Below are 20215 nucleotides of genomic sequence, written 5' to 3'. Positions count from 1 at the left end.
CGGGTAGAGGCAGCAAAAGGAGACTGGAGAGCCACAAATGCTAAATCACACTTGTCTCTCTCCCTCTCTCTCTCTCTCAATACATAATGGCTCACATTTAAATAAATTTTATTATTAGTTGGGAAGATTCCCTCCATCCTCACCACCCTTTCACTTTTCTAATATGCACCTCTTCTATGCACCACGCCCCCCCCCCCCCCCCCCCCCCCCCCCCCCCCCCGGTCCCTTGCCTCTCTCAATAGCCCTTGACTACATCAATCATCCTATGAGCGACTAGGATGCCAAGAATCTCCAACTAACAACCTCACATGGCAATTCTTCTTGTGCAAGCCCACACGCCATCGCCTGTGCCAACACCCATGAGAGTGAGTGCAGTTCTTTGTTGTCTATCGCATGTGCAATGCTACGAATCTTGGGTAATTCCACAAGAAAAATTATTAATATCATTGATACATGCCTCTCTCTTAGTCATACTCTCTCTTGGTCTGAAGCTCATACTGGCATTATCACATCGCCTGCAATACTCTACCCTCTCGGACGGTAGCTTGCTAGTAGCACCTCAATCACTCCTTGTGCTCATCCGCTTGTCGCGATTGCTCATTCTCTTGCATACCATCGCCTCTCTCTCTCTCTCTCTCTCTCTCTCTCTGCACCTACCATGCAAGAGATACTTAATCATCTCAAAGGGCACCGTAACTCCCTTTTCCTCAGTCTATGGAGCTCAAGGGAGGAATTAATTACCATAGTCTTGATAGAGAAAGAGAGAGAAGCGTGAAATGACAGAGAAGGCATTGTGTCTCCATAGCAACGCTATGCTCTACGTGCACAGTCCACCCCAGACCACAATCGCCGCTCTCAAACCATTTGTCTCCCTTGCTCCACCTTCTCACACACAACATCCCAAATTCTTCGAAGCCCCTGACCATGTACACACATGAGCTGCTTGGAATATCCTTCTCTTGCACTCCAAGACTAATAGGGGGGAAAAACTTTCTCTCTCCCTTCGCCTTCATGCTCTCCAATGGTGCTGCTATAAACACCCTATTCTAGTCCTCGTTGCTTGCCCAACACCCCGGCCTTCATGCCTACGACCTCCTCAAGTCCACTTTTTAGCACCCAAAGCGCTGCCTTGCCATCTTTCCTCTCCATGCTACAAACCAACGCGAGAGAGTGAGATAGGTTGTCCACATCCAAAAATAAAAGAACTTTTTTGGTTATGTGGTAATGCACGGTACATCGCCCTCTGCATGCTCTGTCCGTCGCCTGCAACTGCCTGCTTTGAGTGCTTCCTTGCCTCACTTTCCCCTCTCTGTGCATATCGATTGGTTCCCCTTTTTTTATATATATATCCCCCTACTCTCTAAAGTCGTAGGTACATATTGGCCGGCTAAATATTTGAATGCAAAAACCTTAGGGTCGGGACTCGGGAGGTATAATGAAGGAGGATAAAGGATCTCTAGTGGGGCTTTCTATAGACGTAAGATGTAGCAAGCAATGAAGATGAAGCGAGGGCGAAGGACCGGGATAGCACTCATGCTACTACACGTCTTAATGATCGTTATTCTATGCAGTAGTAATAACATGTAGCTGATGAGGTTGATGAGAGCGGCTTTAGTGATGGCACCCACACCATCCAACAATAATGCTCGGTTCGATGCCATCGATGGTGGCTCTCAGCTCTATAGGTGGACTCTTGATGGAGGATCTTCTCTTCGACCCCTCCCACCAAGTGGACGCAACCCAATTGGTCTCTTTGCTTGCCAAACTGTTGTAGCAGCCGCCCCTACGTCCTTTGTGAAGAAAGTATAATAGATTATCCATTTCCCACTTGCATGTGTGTGTGTGTGTGAGTGAGAGTGTGTGTGTGTGTGTGTGTGTGTGTGTGTGTGTGTGAGAGTGAGAGAGAGAGAGAGAGAGAGAGAGAGAGAAGAAGAAGAAGAAGAAGAGAGTTTTAACGTTGTAGGAAACTATCGCATACTCTACTCACACATACTCTCTCTATCTACTTGTTCTATACTACTAGCAGATTGTTTATTTTATTCATATGAATCTACAATGGAGAGCAAGTTTTGGACTGTGCGAATCAGGGATTACAATGTCTAAATGCTGCACTATCCAGCCCACAAGAACAGCTTTGTGCTATTGACTGACACCTCCCCCCCCCCCCTTTTTTTAAGAGCTTTTCCAGGTCTGCGCTCCCCAATCCAACCATGCACTCCGTCGTCTCGCTCCCCTACAAACGCATCTACCAGTGACCTCGCTACCATGAAAACGCTAATTCAGCAAATGCCATCAGCGCACTTTTCTTTTTAATTTGCAGCTCCATCACCAACATCTGCGCCTCTTAGTTTTTTTTTAATCACCTGTAATTTTCAACCCTATCCTCCATAGCTTATGATTTAATTTTCATCACCTTAAAAATTACAGGGACATATTAGAACTTGATACCAATGAAGACCCGACTACTTAGCTGTAACCACTTGAGCCCTAAGAGGTTGTTGCACATCTATGCAACTCGTTGGAACTAAAAAAGAAACATGGCACACTACCAGCTCCAATCTGCACACTATCAGCTCCGAACTTTTGTCTCATACTTGCGCTCCTCATCTTGCTTGTGTGTCGCTTAGTGCACCCTACGAGGTTCAGGCTGTGGCCACGGCATCCGTGTTGCCTCAGTTCCGGAACATACAACAATTTCCAACCTTCGCACGGGTGTTTTCCTGGTTGCCCATCGCCTAGCATCACTTTAGATTCTTTTTTTTAATGATTTTGCGCCACCCCGTACTCTCTCTTGACTATCAAGAGTGACTATTGGCTCCATTCTATATTATATCCATTTACTGGGATGATTCCTCCCCTTCTGGCAGGCCTCGTTAACATTTACCTGCTGACAGGGCTCGTCAACACTTCAAAAGGGCGACGGTTTGAACTCACACAAATTCCGCAAACTCCTTATTAGAATCTGTTGTAACCATCCCAACACATCGGCGATGCTGCGGAATAGAAGGATCTTTTAAACAAAAAAATAAGATAAACGACCCTCAGCTCCCATGTGCGCGACCCCTCATGCCCGTACCGTAGTCGTTTGCTGCCTCTCGCCTCAGTGAAGCCTCGCATCAGGTATCACGCCGTCGACAGTGCTTCGCCCTCACAGCTTCACCTCCCCTCTGAACGCATACTCCTCAAATGTATCTTCCTCGATTCCCTTTTTTTCTTGATCTTCTCTTGCCGGGTCCCCCTACTCTCTCTCAGTAAAAAAGAAACACCCTCTGAAAGAGCACGCATTGGCGTGCGCTCTTTCACAGAGTTTCTTTTTTACTGTGAGAGAGAGAGAGAGAGAGAGAGAACATCTGTGCGCGAAAGCCATTAGTATCATAGAGAATAGGAGAGAGAGAGAGAGAGAGAAAGAGAGAGAGAAAGAGAGAGAGAGAGAGAGCAGCGGCGAGCGAGAAGAATGCCTTTCCGGCGCTATGTGGAGATCGACGAGTGGCCATGGTGAACTACAGCCCCAGCTATGGAAAGCTTGTTGTGATCGTCGATGCCGTTGATCAGGACAGGGCCCTTGTTGATGCCCCTGACATGGTCCGCGATGCTATGAATTTCAAGAGGCTTTCGATAACTGATCTTGTAGTCGAGATACCTAGGATGCCCAAGAAGAAGCAGCTAGTTGATGCCATTGAAGCTGCAGATATTCACAACAAATGGGCTAATAGCTCGTAATTGCGTGCTTCTCTCAATGACTTTGATCGCTTCAAGGTTATGGTGGCTTGGATCAAGAGAGGCTCCGTCATCAAAAGGGAATTGGCAAAATTAAGAAAGGAGAAAGCTTAGCTTGCTTTTGCACTATCTCAAAGCAAATACATTGGCTTTTTGGATAATAGTTCTCTATTAAACAACAGACTGTAGCACTAAGCAGAGTTTTTAAATGTAAAACAGGAGAGCCATTTAAGCTACATCGAGAGAGAGAGATAGATAGAGAGAGAGAGAGAGAGAGGGATGCTTCCAGCAGGCGCATGGTCGCAGTGTTTCTGGTGATGATGGTGGCGATGGCCGGACTGAGTGGTGCCACAACGTAGCCGCCTCCTCTGGCACTACAATGCGCGTCCCTGCTGAATTTCGTGCCGGCTTGCCAGTTTCAACAGACTCTATGTGTGAAGCTTACCTTGCCCAGCCTATCGCTCACCACCTTCCTGGCCTCAACATCAACATTGCCCGCATCATCTTCGGCAACAGCAGAAGTTGCATCTGATCACCAGCACTTGCATCGACCTTCCTCATCATGCACTTCTCTTCATCTATGGTCATTTGTAGTTAGATTCTTCCATGCTATATAAAAGTTCTCCATCATGCTAGCTCGCTCGTGTTCTACTTTTTTGGCAAATTTGCATTGACCCTTCCTTCTTCTTAAAGAGAGAGAGAGAGAGAGAGAGAGAGAGAGAGAGAGAAGAGAAGTGAGGGTTTTTGTGTGTGTTGTTGCAGCTATCCCATCTTGTCAGCACTTTCCTTTCTCCCTGGCAAGTTGTGTAAAGTTTCCACGCCATCACCTCTACCTCTCTCTTCTCGTCCATGCAGGTACTTTTTGGTACAGGCCATCCAATGCTCGATTGTATCGTACAGCCTTGTTGCGATAGTATGGGCTATTGTACGTGCAAGTGCCATCTTCAATCGCTCAACCCTAGCCAATCCCAATCCGTCTTCTTGCCATTGATCACAATCCTTCGTCTTGCCATCGATCAGGATCTTGCCCCTAGTCTAGTGTGTGACTGCTCTGCGTTTTGCATGAGTTGATGGATAGATGAGCAAGAAAGTTCCCAAGGCTGAACTCAAAAGCACTCTTGAGCCCGACCCCAGAGGTGGCGCTCAGATCTTCTATAGGGTCTCCTTCAACCTGGCTCCTATCTTGCGAACGTTGGAGACCCTGAGGTCTGATACGCTCAAGCAAGTATGGAACTACATCAAGGCTCACAAGCTCCATAGCAGTACTGAGAAATCATAGATCTTATGTGATCCTGCCTTTAAGAAGGCCTTTGGATGAGACAATGTTAAGGTGTCAAAAGTGCTCAGGTACTTGAATCCCCACTTGTCAAGAAAGGTTTGATCAGGACGCCTGCTTTGTCTAGGTCTAGAAGGCTTAAACTGCTGCATTGGGGGCAAAAACATTCCCATGCTGCCTGCTGACTGGTGTTTTAGGTCGTGCCATTATCTGATAGTTTATAGTTTAGCTTCTTTTTTATATGCCATATCCATACTACAGGCTAGTCATCAGCATTGATGGAGTCATGTTGTAGATATATATCCACTTTCTCGCAAGAAAATTTGAATGATTGGAAGATCCAAACCAATTAAAATCGTGAGTGGAAGTTTGAATATTGAAATTGTTAATTGGAGTTTTGGTTATAAGTTAAAAATTAATGGTGTTCCACAGATCCTCTATCCTCTTAACTGATAGAGAGAGAGAGAGATAGAGAGAGAGAGGATCTTGTGAGTAAGTTCTCACCAAAACCTTTAGTAAAAATCAATGGACAAAAGAACATTGAATATCTTAACAAAAAAAATTGGATTTTTACCAAGTTTTACACTAAAATCCTCCAAATTTAGCCAGTTTCCTTCGATGCCACCCTCAAAAAAAGCTTAAAACTTTTGCTTTTGGCCCTTAAAAATACACTTAAGGCTTGGTTTTTAATGAATTGTTTGCAAATGCAAATAGTGATATTGTTTCTCATTTAAGAGAGAGAGAGAGAGAGAGAGGGAGAGGGAGAGAAAGAGAGATAAAAGCATCTTCTCTCACTTAGCATTGTTCTTTCTGATGGATACCACCTTATCTTGAGCAGACATAAGCTCAAAATAGATTGAATTTACTGCAAACAAATTAGTATGCAATGTCACTGCGGCGACCTTCCCTATTGTTGAAGCTTTCGTTCCAGATTTGAAGAAGGCTCTAGTACCACCTTTTAGGGTATGGCATGGATTTGATCTTCATATAGATTTGAGTCAAATTTGCCCCTTATAATTGGTGGCAGCATGAATATTCCACATGACCAAAGATGTAAAGCATATTCCCCGACGATGATGTGCCCATTGTGTGGTGGATATTATGGACTTCCTGACATCTGCCATACCAAACAATGATTCAAAATGAAAAGGAGCGGCATCTTCAATCTTTATGAAAGAAGTTGTTCAATTGAAGCTTGAAGTTGTCACATTGTATGGTAAAAAGATCCTCAATATTCTATTTATTTCCAACTAACTTTTTTCAATTATGATGATGTATTTCTAGAAAATTTTAGGCATAGAACTCTATTAATTTTGATTGTTGTTTTTGTAAATTGATTACAAAAGGCATATATTGATCAATTAAAGAAAAACATGATTTTATTGTAACAAAATAAGTCTTTCATAATTGATGGTGTTTGTCAGACATGTGTCGTGTAAAAAGGGTGTCCTTGTATGAAGATCACAACCTTGTAGTATGGGCAGGGCAAGACGACATGGAAGAGATTATTGGTGCATAAATGAACTAATAAGGTGCAATAAATTGCTATCATATTCATGTGGTTAAGAGGAGGAAGGATGCACATGCTCTCAAGTATAAATGACAATCAAGAACAAAAGTACTAGACAAGGGAGATCTTCTTGTTGTAGTGCATCAATATATGACAAACAGTAAATATTATGTTGATGATAAAATTTACTAATTTCATACAAACACTTGGTTGGGTTTGTCTTTGCTCGGAAAAACTCGCAAGGTGCATGGTAAGACTCATAGAACTCGAGCATTAAGTAGGAATCACTAGTACATAGCCTATGGCAAGGTCATGAAATGGGTGCTCCAGTTTCTATCATCGAAAGGATCTCACATTTAAGAGTCCCCCAGCTCAATAAAACCCCACGCTATTGACCCTCTCTCAAAATCTTATGCAAATCTTGTATAGTCGAGTCTCAGAAATGGCTGGGACTGCCAAATAAAACAAAGTACGGTTCCAGAAAGGCATACAATGGCAGTATCCACAAGTAACATACAATAGTAGACAATTGTTGGAATTAGGGTTGCAGAGAAAGGCACACAGCTTGGAGAAGACGAAGGAAGCTCAAGGCACACAATAGAGAGTGTATTCCTTAGTGTGCAATGGAAAGATAGATAGCCCTAGAGTGATGGGTGTATTTACAATGCACCGGGGACAAAACCTCCTAAAGAGGGAAAAAATGCCCCGGCGGTCCTAGTGTGTTCACACACACCACTACCACATGTATATGATAACAAATCCTCCTTGGAGTGATGCGGTGAATCACACACATTAGTACCACATGTATATGATAACAAATCTCCCCTAGAGTGATGCGACCTCGCACATGAGAAAAGGGAAGTACCATGCCCTGAGGACATGATCATTCCACAAAGGGGAGTAAGCCCAAAGCCTTGCGCAAAGCTTTGAGCTTTCACGAGACAATGCCTTTGTGAAAAGATTTGCAAGGTTGTCCTGTGTTGGCACATAAGCCAAGCTGATCTCTCCTGCTGAGAGCCTCTCCCTGACATAGTGGTAATGCACTTCAATGTGCTTTGTGCGAGCATGAAAAACTGGGTTCCTCGCAACTGCCAATGCGCTCTAATTGTCAGTGTAGATAGTGTTGGTAGTGTCCTGCCCAACACCCAAATTAGCCATAAGGCGTCTCAGCCATACACACTCAACCGTAGCTGTGAAGACTGCCTTGTACTCAGCCTCACAACTCAAAGTGTCCACAGTTCGATGCTTCTTTCTCAACCATGATATACATGAACTACCAAGCATGACACAAAATTCACTTGTGGACACTCGTGTGTCAAAACAACCAGCCCCAATTTGAGCTCAAAAAAGCATGTAAGCTTGGCGGCAATGATCCCCCCTTCGGATAAAATAAGCCAAGATGTAAAGTGCCACTAAGGTAGCAAAAAATCCTCTTGACAATCTGCCAATGCTTAGACCCTGGGCTATGCATAAATCTGCTGACCTGTGAGACTGCAAACTAAATATCTAGCCTTGTGTTGCATACATAAATGAGACATCCAACAACAGTTTGGTAAAGAGTGACATAGCATGATCACCAACATCATGAAGACTCAATTTCAAACCTGTTTCCATGGGAGTTGCAATATGTTTGCAATCCTCAAGTCCAAACTTATGTAGCAATGTCTCTACATAACTGTTCTGACACAAGGCAATACCACCATCACACTGCTTAAACTGTATACCCAAGTAATGATGCAACAGTCCCAAATCTTTCATCTTGAAAGTAGCATTCAAATCAGCCTTAAATTGAGTAATATTTCTCTCATTTGGTCCAGTGATCAACAAATCATCTACATAAAGAACCACAATGAGAAGTACATCACCCTCACGCTTTACATACAACATGCTTTCTGTTGGACTGTTACAAAAGCCTTGTTTGACCAAATGAGTGTCAGCTTTCTCATACCAAGCACAAGGAGATTTCTTCAACCGATACAAAGCCTTGTTATATTTGCACACTTTTTCCTCTTGTCCTTTCTTGACAAAACTGGGAGGCTGCATTACATAAACTTTCTCAAATATGTCACCATTCAAGAAAGCAGTAGCATTGTCTAATTGATGTACATCCCAACCAAAATGAGCTGCCAATGCACATAGAAAATGCACAGTAGTCATACGACAAGTGGGAGCAAAAGTCTCTTCATAATCTATGCCTTTCTGCTGTGCATAACCCTTTGCGACAAGTCGAGCCTTGTGGCAATTAATCTCACCATCCGGTTTGCGTTTCAACTTGTAAACCCACTTTGTACCAATGGCCTTTTTGCAAGGAGGCAAATCACATAAAGTGTCATTTTCTATAAGTGCATCATATTCTGATTGCATGGCACCCATCCAATTTTTTGAATTTTGTGCTTCATCAAAGGATAGAGGCTCCTCAACATCATGTTAGCTAGACATAGCTAAATCATAACAATCTCATGCATAAGATGCCTAGTGAGAGCCTGAACCAGTACGACTAGACAAACGTGCATCCAATTTACTGTTATGCAATGTATGCACCCAACCATTTCGGCATACCTCTAGCTTGCTCATTTTCAGTCCTTTCCTCATCAAGTACATCATGTACATCTGCATCAGTAATAGGCTGATTTGTAACATTTTCAAAAAACCCCATAGGATGTACATTTGCCTCATTGGAATTTACATTCGAACTTCCACCCTTGAAAAGAGGCAACAAAGCGCCATAAATGTCATGTGAGCTTACATTACTCTCTCTACTACATGACAACAAGGGCTGAACAGAATCTTCCGCAAACACTACATCCTCTGAAATCGGAATACACTTTTTTTGTGGATGATACAACCAAAAACCTTTGCTTTCAGCACTATAACCAACAAAAACACATTTGATAGCCTTATCATTCAATTTTTTGCATTGTGTTTGTGGCACCAAAGCATATGCCAAACAACAAAAAACACGCATGTTCTCAATAGAAGGCTTTCTATCATGTCATGCTTCATATGGAGTAATGGACTGCAAATACATAAGTGGCACACATGATAGCTGTTGGACGAGGAGCGACTCACACACCCATGAAGTGCATGCAAACACTACCTAGATCAACATAATGTCAATCGAGGACACAGATGACACGATAGGCACACGGAGGAAATCTCTTAAGCTTGTCAGGCTGAGACCATCCTCCACATACAACACTCTGGAAGGCCAACTAAACCACAATCAAGAACCTCACTGCTCTCAACTACACCACCTAGCCACATACACACATACGGAAGGTAACTCACCTAATCATGTGAGATTCGTACGAAACTTAAGGAACACCATCCCCTCACTAGGATACACCTGTCCCTAAGCCTCTACACTCAAAACCCTCACTCTAAACCCATCTGCGGAAAACGCGTAGGATGACAAAACAGAATTTTGAAAGTGTCCGAAACTGAAATTTATGAGTACCTATGCGTAGCTTATGTCGCCACAATTCTATAGACTACTAGCACGCAGAAAATAGACATCATTGGATACACTTACGGCCACAAATAGCTCGTAGATGCGTTAGCGTGTGCGCTTCCTCTCGCGTGGAATGCTTGGCATTGTCGCGTAGCTCTCCTCGAGCCTACAGCAATGGTGCAGTCGGATCTCCAATGTGTTGAGCGAGTCGGGCGTAGCGAGAGGATGAAGCTTACGCTCACTCTCTTTCTCTCTCACACACAGTAGACGGTAGCGCTCAGTTTTGATTATGATTAAAGTCTTCTTTACAAAATGACCTAGGTACCTTATATACTAAGGCTACCTTAGGTTTAACCAAAAATGGGGTTGAAAGGGTCAAATGGCTTTGTATTTACAATCTGGAAGTGCCATTGCACCCCGGCTTCTGAAACTAGAATAACTACTCATTACAAATGGCATTTATAGCCATAATCCGCAGCATTTCATAACTCGCAAAATATAAGACTTTTGTACGAAACTTGAGTTATGTTGTGTTGTTGACCTAGCGGTCAACATTCCCCCCTTCCACGTTCATGTCGTCCCCGACATGACCTGATTGTCGATGGCGATGTGGTCTTTGCTGTCGTTTTGGCTTCATCTGTTTCACTGCTTGTAACTTTGTCAAACCACAAGAAGAACTATGATCCATTAGAGCGGACATCGATCATCACAACCATTCATTTTTTGAGATCCTCTGATTACTTTTGTGTCTGCTCTTCTTCATTGGGGACTTCATTGTTCCTGTGCAATCAAGTTGTTAGTGTTGTCTGCAGCGTTGTCATTGTAGGCCATTCTTCGACTCGCCATTGAGCAGAAGTATGCTATGATCTGAAATTGGTGCTCCAATTCATTTGTCAATTGATTTGAGTAGCATTTCCTTATTGTTGATGTAGAAGGAATATGTACAAGAGGATGGTGATAGGTGTCTTTAGATTAGGATCTAAAACCTGGATGACCAAAGGGAAAAAACCCGGTGGAAAAAAAATGCCTTTGGTATACGCTCTTATTGGAGTTGAGTAGTTGAACGTGAAGTACATGTTCATGAAAGGTGAGTGCTTGGGTGAAACACGGAAAGAGTGCCTGATGCAAGTGCCAATTATGGGACACTCTATATGCATATGAGAAATTTGTCAACAAAAGCATATATGCAATGTGAAAGAAGGAGATGATGGGTGTTTCGAGGAATAAATGTAGCACATGTGACATCAAAAGATGTCTCAATAGCTTCCACCATTCCAAGAAGGGTTTTCAATGTAGAAGTTTCTCCACTCGTATCTCACTGTGATCAGTACGTGAGTGTCTTTTGGACCTTCTCCTTCACTTCACCAGACTTAAGTACTTAGACTTCAACTCTTTTGCTCACCTATACCAGCATGAGCGACACAACGTAAACATGCTCAACTCTTCCATCTTGAGCAGTACCTAGAATAGCTAAGATGCTCAGACCACAAAGAATATTACTTGAAGCTTTGGGACTAACACCTCACTCATTTTGTGGCTTAGCTACTCGCTCTGACTTGTATGACTTGTCGGTTGCATGTTGACACTGCTTTGTGACAAGTTCTTCGGCTGTTGTAGTGGCTGTTGAGACATACTTCGTGAAGTTTCATCGTTTTCCTGTACCTTCTTCTCTTTGTAGTGCTCAGGCCTCTCGTCAGTCTTTTTCTATGTGGATTATGGATTTTTTTATTTTTTCTTCTTAATAATAAACAAAGAAAATTTTAAAACAGCTCAACAAAAGAAAAATCATTCAAATAGAAATCTAAATGCTATGTACACTATACACATGTCCCTAGGGGCTCATATATGGATTTTCTTTCCATACTCCTCCTTAACACTACTATGAGGGCATATACTCTAAATTTCGTCAAACAATTATTACAATAAAACGCAAAAATTCAATGCATCTCACAAAACATTGCCCTCTAATAGTCATAATGTAAGGTCCGCATTCAGAATGCCTCCCCCCTTCCTATTTGGAGTCATCCTTTACGATAGGGTATCGCAAAGGGTATGTGTTGTGCTTGGGCAATTAAAAGTTGTGCCTATGCAAGCCTCGTAATGTAGCCCTATTATGCATACACAGTCAATGCATGGAAAAGATTTATGTTGTGCAAGATGTGGGTATAAGCAATTTGCTTATTGGCATTTGTTGGAGAGGCTTCCTATTCTAAGCAATGTAATGGTCTTTGAAGCTCCTGTATCGTTGCTTGATTGAAGCGACTTGCTCTCTTCTAACTGTACTGTAATCGTAGGAAGAATTGTAAGAATTCAAGCGGCGATACACTAACAACAGTTTTTTTGTTCTCCTTTGGAACCCATTTCTTTGCGATTATTGGTTGTTTTGTTGCTGGCTCTCGTTTTGGAACCCATACTTGCCTGTGCTTCGTTTGTGTTTGAAGAGACTTCTTTGGGATCCACCTTTTTGTTGTGTGAGTGGACAGTGGTCTTTGCTTCAGCCCTTGTACGCTTGATTGGGGACGGGATTTAGGCTTTGAAAGTTGATATTATGGTTGTTTTGGAATCCAAATGAATTACTGACTTTTTTGTGCTTGAATCAACTTCTTTGGAGCCCAAACCTGAGTTGTGAAAGCTTGCGACTTTGTGATATTCTTACCCGTTCGTGCACACTTTCCTTGTTTTTGTTTTGGTGTTGGATCTTGTGATTTGTCATTAGAGATCTTTGTCTTCTTGATCCATATCTGTTTTTGGCCGATCTGGCTTTTTGGTATCCATATTTTTCGAGCTTTTTGGCTTTGACTTGTTGTCCTGTTATTTTGACCTGTCATGGTTGTTGTTGCTAAAGGGGTTGGTGATAGTGATGGCCTGAGTTGATGATAGGGGATGCCATAAGATTCATCACTATCGCTACTATCCTCAGTAAGGTTGACTTCTTGTACTTTCCCTTGATTTTTTGGCTGGTAGTGGAAAGTTACTTTCTGTTTGCTCGTGGGTGGTAGTTTCTTGGAGGACTTTTCTAGCCCATTGATTAGAGCATTGTTAGCTCGTTGCTCTGGTCGTATTCCTCCTAGCTCAGTCTTTGCATCTTTATTAGGAGCCATGTATGAGGATGCTTGTGGTGGTTGTGTTTTCATCGAGGACTTGGAATCCACTTTTGATGCACTTTATTCGTGTAGCGATGACATTGATTCCCGGTTCGTTGATCTTCTTGAAGCTCGAAGTGTTCTACAGAGTCATAGAACTCGTTGTCTTCTTCATCTTTTGATTCTCCACATTTCTTTGTTTGTTCCCGATGTCGAGATCTTGTTGATGTCTGGTTCTCTTCGTTTTCCTGAATTACACTCACTGCAAAATAAGGAACGACATCATAGCCATTTTCATCACAAAACTTTGTTGTGGGAGCATCCTCCACGGCGCACACGTCGAGAGTAGCCAAGATATGTTCCCATCCAAAAGGCTCTAACTCTTCTTCAGGAAATGGTTCTGGGATATAGTCCTTGTCCTCTATAACCCGCTCTAGGATACATTCCTCACGTTTCAAGCTACCACATTGTGAAGCTCCACACATCCACAGGTCTTTAGGCTTACCTAACCAAGTTGGAAGTTTTGATCATGCTACTGTGGCGGAATCAAACTCCTCAACCGGTATTCTCGTCACATCCCTATAGCTATGGTCCCTCAAGTTTATCTTTGTTATGGTTTCCATATGTCTCAGTTATATATGGTCATAACCCCAATTTTGGACCATTTTCAATTGTCGCATGAATGGTCTTCCCAAAATGATGTCATAGTAGTTCTTCTTGCCAAAGTCAACAACAGCAAAAGTGTGTTCATATTCAATGCCACAAGAAGTAACAAGTACTTTTTCTAGCATTCCTAGGGGCTTTTCCTTGTGTACGTCTGCAAGCTGCAGGGTCATTCGTGTGGATATCAAGGCATGTTTTCCCCATTTTTTCCAAACCTCTTTGGTTGCAATGGCCACACCAGCTCCACTGTCAAGGATTGCCATGGTTTTTACACCATTGAATTCCATAGGAAGGGTGGTGTTTCATTCTTATCCCTCGTAATACTCGCCTACCTTGTTTAATGGCAGTGGCCTAGTATTTAGTTGAGGCATTTCAAGCTCTTTGATGCCTTCCTCGATTTGAGTCATTGGGGTTTTTACACCAAATTTCTCTAGACATTTACCCACATTAGCCCACATGTTTGGTCTAATTCTGAGCAACTCGGCTAACATTATTGTACAGGTGACTGGGGTAGATAGAATATCTACTAGCCCCTTTGAATCGATGGCCTTGGTGGGAGACAGTCTCTTTGATGGGACTGCAACCACATCTGACTTGGTCTCGTACTCTCTCATGTAGGACGGTAGTGTTCTTAGCGAATGGGGTTGACTATCCATAGATTGTACAGATCCTTTGTCGCTCCAACACGATTGCACGTCTAGATTCATTTGAGATCCAGTCTCAAATTCCTCTATTGGTGGTAGAAACACTCCTCATTCATCACCAGTCTTGTCTACTCGTCTTCTTAGGTCATCGGATTCATTGGCCTCTCTGACTTGTTTCCACAATTCGTCAAGACCATCTACCTCTTTAAAATCCTCAGGTATAGCTTGGTGAAATCCCTCGGAAGGGTTATCCGTGGTATTCAGTACTATCCTTGGTTCTAATGCTGGGTCTTTGAGGTTTGGTCTGTGCTCATGACTAGAATCTGACTCTTTTAGTTCCTGGTTTGGTGGGATTACTTGTGTAGGCATGACACGGATCACATCCTCAGGTTTTGCAACTGGTGGTTCTAGTAAAGCTTGGGTTGTTTGAATCATTTTCTTGCACATTTCAAATCTTTGCTTTTCTAGTTCCGTATAGGGATATGTCATCCACCTGAGTTCTTGGGTTTGGTTGTTTTTGAGCCTCGCATCATAGGCTTTCAAGAGGGCATCTAATGCCTCATTAACCTTCTCTGCCAACACAGAGCCTCTTGAACTAGCACTTCTCGATTTCTCATCCGTGGATGGTTCTTCTAGAGGTTTAACCATCTGTGTAAGAGAAGGTGCCTCCTTTTCCTCATGTTGTTTTATCTTCTCCTCAGCTTCAGTAAGCTTCTCAGCTAGGTATTTTTGCTCTCGTTCCCCGCGTGCTTTCATCCTAGTCTTTCTAGCTTTCCAACTATTTCGTTTGCTCTTGGTTTTCTAACTAGGTGCGTCTGTCTTTGGTCCATCATCTGTCTTTGGACTCGTGTCACTTTCCGTGTTCTTTGTCTCTGGATTCTCATTAGCTTTCTTTTGAGCTTGTGCTCTCGTAACCACTTGAACTGGTACGACAGTTTCATTTTCTGAGCTACTAGGTAGCTGAACAATTTCTAATACATTTGTCGTGCTTTTCCTGATTTGGTTTGGGTTTTTCGGGCAATCGGGGATCAAGTGAGTGATGCCACACTCAAGACAATAGGCATTTACTTCAGTGATCTCCGTATGAGGACATTGTTTCACCAAGTGGTTGTCACGACTTTTGTGACAATCTGTCTCTGGTTGAGGAGATTCTTTTAGCATTTCCTCTTGGCTCTAAGCAAGCTTTGACCTAGATAAGCCGCTATTTGCAATGAATCGCAATGTCCTTTCGTCCATTTCATACCTTCTTTCTTTCGAATGAAACCCGGGAGGTGGAGGTTGTACCGGCCTCACCTCTCCATGTGTTTCTCTCACCTTTTGTTGCTCCAAAGGGTAGTACTCACTTTGGTTGCTATAACACATTGTAGCTGGTACTGGCGTTGGTTTATTTGATGCTTCCATCATTGGCATGTATCTCATGTCTATCGTCATTCTAGCACCTGGTAGCGAAGGTTGTTGTCCTAAGACAAGCTGTGGCCTTAAAACTCCTACTGGTCTTGGCGCATTCCCCGTAATGTATCTAGGTGGAGTAGCTGCTTCTGGAACAGGTTGTACATACCTCTCCCTAGCATTTTCCATGCTATAATACCACTCTCTCCCCATATGGTTCGTCCATTTTCTCTCAATTTCACACCACTTCGGCTCTCCCGAATTAGACCTTACAAGAGGAATCCACCTCTTGACCAAGTCGTCTATAAGCTTTTCTTGATCAGTAGGTGCCGTTGGCTTGGCAATGGACTCACTTATCTTTGAAACACTGTGCTGAGAGGATGTGTCATCTTCTTGACTCTTTAAGTCCGTTTCTTTGTATGCCTCACAGTTATCCACTAGATAAAGAGCTTCTTTGATCATCTCGTTTAGCGTCATCCTCCTTATCATATGCAGATCCTTCTGAAGGCCCGCATCTCTCATTCCCTGGATAAAGATCAGCATCAGTCGTGCTTGCGTAGGTAATTCCGCTCTCGGACAGAGCTTAATATATCTCTTGAGCCGTAATGATGCTTTGCATACTGATTCATTCTCTTTCTGTTTGAATGTATGGATTTGCGAGAGTTTTACCAAACACCGAGCAAGCTTTGTCGAACAAAGCCACTCAAACAAAAAATTTCAAGGTCTCTTTTGTAGTTATTTCTAAGAGACAACTAAAACATGTACATACAAATAGATAAATTTGTTTATTTTGTAGCTCACATGTACAAAAACGCAATACACAATCACACTCACTTGATGCATTATGAGCTTTATGCCTTAAGTCAATTAGTACTTTTTTTCCCGAGCTTTCCTTAAAGAAAATCTTACAAGATTTAGTCTAAATAGGTTCGTAAATGCTTCCAATTATGTCTATAAACCAGAACAATTTTTAAGTGTGCCCATATTTTCTTTGATTATAATAAATGGTTTTGGCAAGCCTTGGTCCTATTAGCTCAATTGTTCAATGTAAATACATGATTAAACCACACCTCTCATAGTGGCGGTCCTTGCTACCCTCTCCTCCCCGACTCTCTCTCTCTCTCTCTCTCTCTCTCTCTCTCTATACAAAGAAAGATAATTCTCTCATAATAATCAATAAATACAGTAGTACTTGTGGAAATGCTTCTTCTCTTCAACAAGTAGAAGACCACTTCAAAATAAAGCTACCTACCCCTAAAAACCCCTCCTTCATGGTGGTGTGAAGGTTTTGTATTGTAGTTTGCAATGAGAAACACTCTGATAAACCTCTCCTTTAATATTTACAGGGAATTCAAACCTACTCTTCTCTATTAAAACCGATTGGAGCTTGGTCCTCCTGCCATGTGGCTTGCCATTGCTTCTCATAAACAGTCCACTCTTGCGTTAATTGCTTTAAAGTATCAACATCTTCATTCTTCTAGATAGACAGAATTTCGAGTAAAGATATGAACAATAAAAGCTTGCTTAAAAGGCTATTGGTATGATCTACAAGTATGCAAACAACTGATTACATAACCTACAAGGAAATCAACACTGCCATTCAAGGGTTCTCCCTCTGGCGTAAATGAAATCTTTTCGCCTAGCTGGCCCATCATGGTGGAAAAAACGATGGATCCTTCTTGGAAAAATACGATGGGGTCCTTCTTTGTAGATTCGTCAGGTCCACCATGGTTAAAAGAATGATGCATCCAAGACTTTATAAAGTACGACGGGGTCCTTCTTTGTAGATTCCTCAGGCCCCTAACACACTGGGGTGCCCCCCCCTTCACTTTTGCACGTGGCCGCCACCATTTTGTGTCACACAAGGGACTTGAAGAAAAGCATGCGCGTCAGATGCAGCGAACAGTGCGTAGCCAAGTGGATGCGCCTCCGCAATGCAGGCCGATCGCGTGGGGTCAAATCCTATCAGGCAGCTTCGTGCGCTTACTTTTGAAGCTTGGCCGTTGTTATCAAAAGTTGGTCGAGCAAGCTAGCTCGCCCCTCTGCAAGCTCACGAAGCCAACTTTCACTTTTCCCTCGTCGAATCCCAGCACTCCATCTCAGCATGGCCGCAAATTGCCTGTCCCAGTATGACAGGGGCCTCAGGACGGATGTCTTCTAAACTTTTTCTTGTAATGACCTCTGCATCAATAACGTCAACATTCGATCGAACTTGTCATGTACCATGAACTGTTGCTTGCTGGCGGAAAGCAAGGTTGTGACTACCCGCGGGGGATCGTTCCTGGGTGGCGGACAATTGCAATTGGTATTGCATTACTGCAACAGCGATCGGGTCCTTATTGGCTGCCTTGTTCCCTTTGATGAGAGTGCCCTCGCACGAGACACCTTTCAAGCCACACCTGGCATAGGGTAAAGGGGCCAATAAGGAACCACCCCCCAAAAGGAAGATGGCTCCACCCCCAAAAGAGAGACAAAAAAAAGGAATATGCTTGGAATCTTGCTTAGGTGTCCACATCTGATTTGCTAAAAAGTGTACTACTATTGGGACTTGAGTGTCTCTGTTATCTAAAAAGCCATCAGAATTACTCTGTTTCAAATAGAGTGCTGAGGCAAAATTAAAAAAATATCAATCTTGATATCATCTAATGAGTCTTTTCATGAGGAATTGAATGCACTCTTCAAATTTCAAATCTGGCCGGACATGAAAATCCCCCCCCCCCCCCCCATCAAAATACTATTTTTTTCTTACATGTTCTCATATTGGCCCCTTTACCCTATCTGCCTCCTCTTCTAAACAACACCACTTGTGCAAAAGCGACCACAGATCAATACAACAATGCACTGCACTTGCTCATGAAGAAGAATTAGATGTGTATACATCATCCAAAAGCCAGTTGGAATGGGCGCTGCCGCCGCCCCTCTGCAGCTGCAACTGCTGTGCCCATGCCGCCAGATCCGCCTCCGCTCCACGATGCCTCCCCTGCGCGAGCTTCCACCCTGGTCTGCAACACCAACCAAGGAACCTAGCTGCACTTGAGCAGCTGAACGTATGTACGACGAGAGAGAGAGAAGAGGGGGGGGGGGTTTGGAGCTCACCTTTCAAGCCACACCTGGCATATCTGCCTCCTGTTCTAAAGAATACCACTTGTGCAAAAGCGACCACAGATCAATACAACAATGCATTGCACTTGCTCATGAGGAAGGGGGGGGGGGGGGGGGGGGTCAGTGTGCTGCCAAGCCAGAGTCTGTTATGGTTCTTTGAGTTTGTTGAGTTCCACTAAGTTTTCACTGGAGGGCACACTAAGACGTCACATGAGTTTCTGGAAAACTTACGGTTCCTGGGAGCTCCTCCTCCAATGCAGCTCAACTCCAGCTCGTACTACCAGATGTGAGGAAGGGATATCAAGATTGAAGCCATTGATGTCGAGCTGTTTGACTCTGCTATTGCTGCTAGTTCAGAGACAAACCAACGATAATGAGACCACCCCTATGTAATATGGCCACCACCATGGAGGTAACCGTTGTCGACTTCAGCTATCTTGTCTTCCTGTCTGACTTAATCTGGTCCTCTTCCTAAACTTTGCACGGCCGCCCCAACTCTTCTTTTACTGCACTTGCACTCGGAGCTTGAGAGATGGTGCCTTTTTCTATTGCTTACTTTTTGGCCTTTGCCCGAATTATACGCCATGCTCACTACGTCCCATCCGGAGCTCTGCAACTTGCCATGCTACGTCGATGGCCAGTCTACTTATTGGCTTAGATGCCTTTTACCCGCGGCACTCGCGTCGTTAGTGACTGATATCTCTCAAGCTGACATCCCAAAATAATAAGGCTGCATGCATGCATGTACTTGATTTCAATCGCCAACCTCTAATCCTCTAATGCCCAAAAACAGTCCGCGGCGCCGCGGATTGTTTTGAGGTCTTTTTAATTGCCTACTCAAGTGTAATACATACATACCAAACATACTGGCAAGAACAAAATGAAATTCCATCAGTCTCAAGGTTCGTTTATTTCCGCTCCCTCCCCTCCCTCCCCTCTCACCATCACCTTCATCATAACCCCCTGGTCCTTGTCTTTACCTCGGTTGCTTTACCGCCTCATCCATCGTCCACATAATTGCCCATGCTTGCATTTGTGCCCAAGAATCCTTGTCCCCCATCAGCCTCACCTTTAATTATTGCTGATCTGTTAATCTTGTCATCATCCCCTCCTCCCATTGGCAAATGGCGGCATGCTGCTATACACGATTCTACTCCATCTCCCGTACGTTCTTCTAGCCCGCCTTGCAAATCCGCCACAATAGCCATTTGGGTTATGCTTGCCGAGATCAGGTATCACACTCTCTCTCTCTCTCTCTCTCTCTCTCTCTCTCTCTCTCTAGCCTGATGCTTTTTACCTTGCAACACTCGCTAAGGGACTGATATCTCTCGAACCTCGCAAGTTGACATTCCAAAATAATAAGGCTCATACTTGATTTCT

At 43.4% G+C, this 20215-nt stretch overlaps 1 pseudogene; it reads left to right on the top strand.

The window, feature by feature from the left end:
• The first annotated feature begins 3080 nt into the window (after nucleotides 1–3080).
• LOC147449171 (large ribosomal subunit protein eL14 pseudogene) lies at nucleotides 3081–4471 on the top strand (annotated as a pseudogene).
• The last annotated feature ends 15744 nt before the right edge of the window (nucleotides 4472–20215 follow it).

Source organism: Adiantum capillus-veneris, chromosome 10 (assembly GCF_014529385.1).
Source record: "Adiantum capillus-veneris isolate H3 chromosome 10, ASM1452938v2, whole genome shotgun sequence".
Taxonomy (NCBI): domain Eukaryota; kingdom Viridiplantae; phylum Streptophyta; class Polypodiopsida; order Polypodiales; family Pteridaceae; genus Adiantum; species Adiantum capillus-veneris.
Note: the sequence above shows the minus strand (reverse complement) of the source record. Positions and strands in the feature narration are given on the sequence as shown.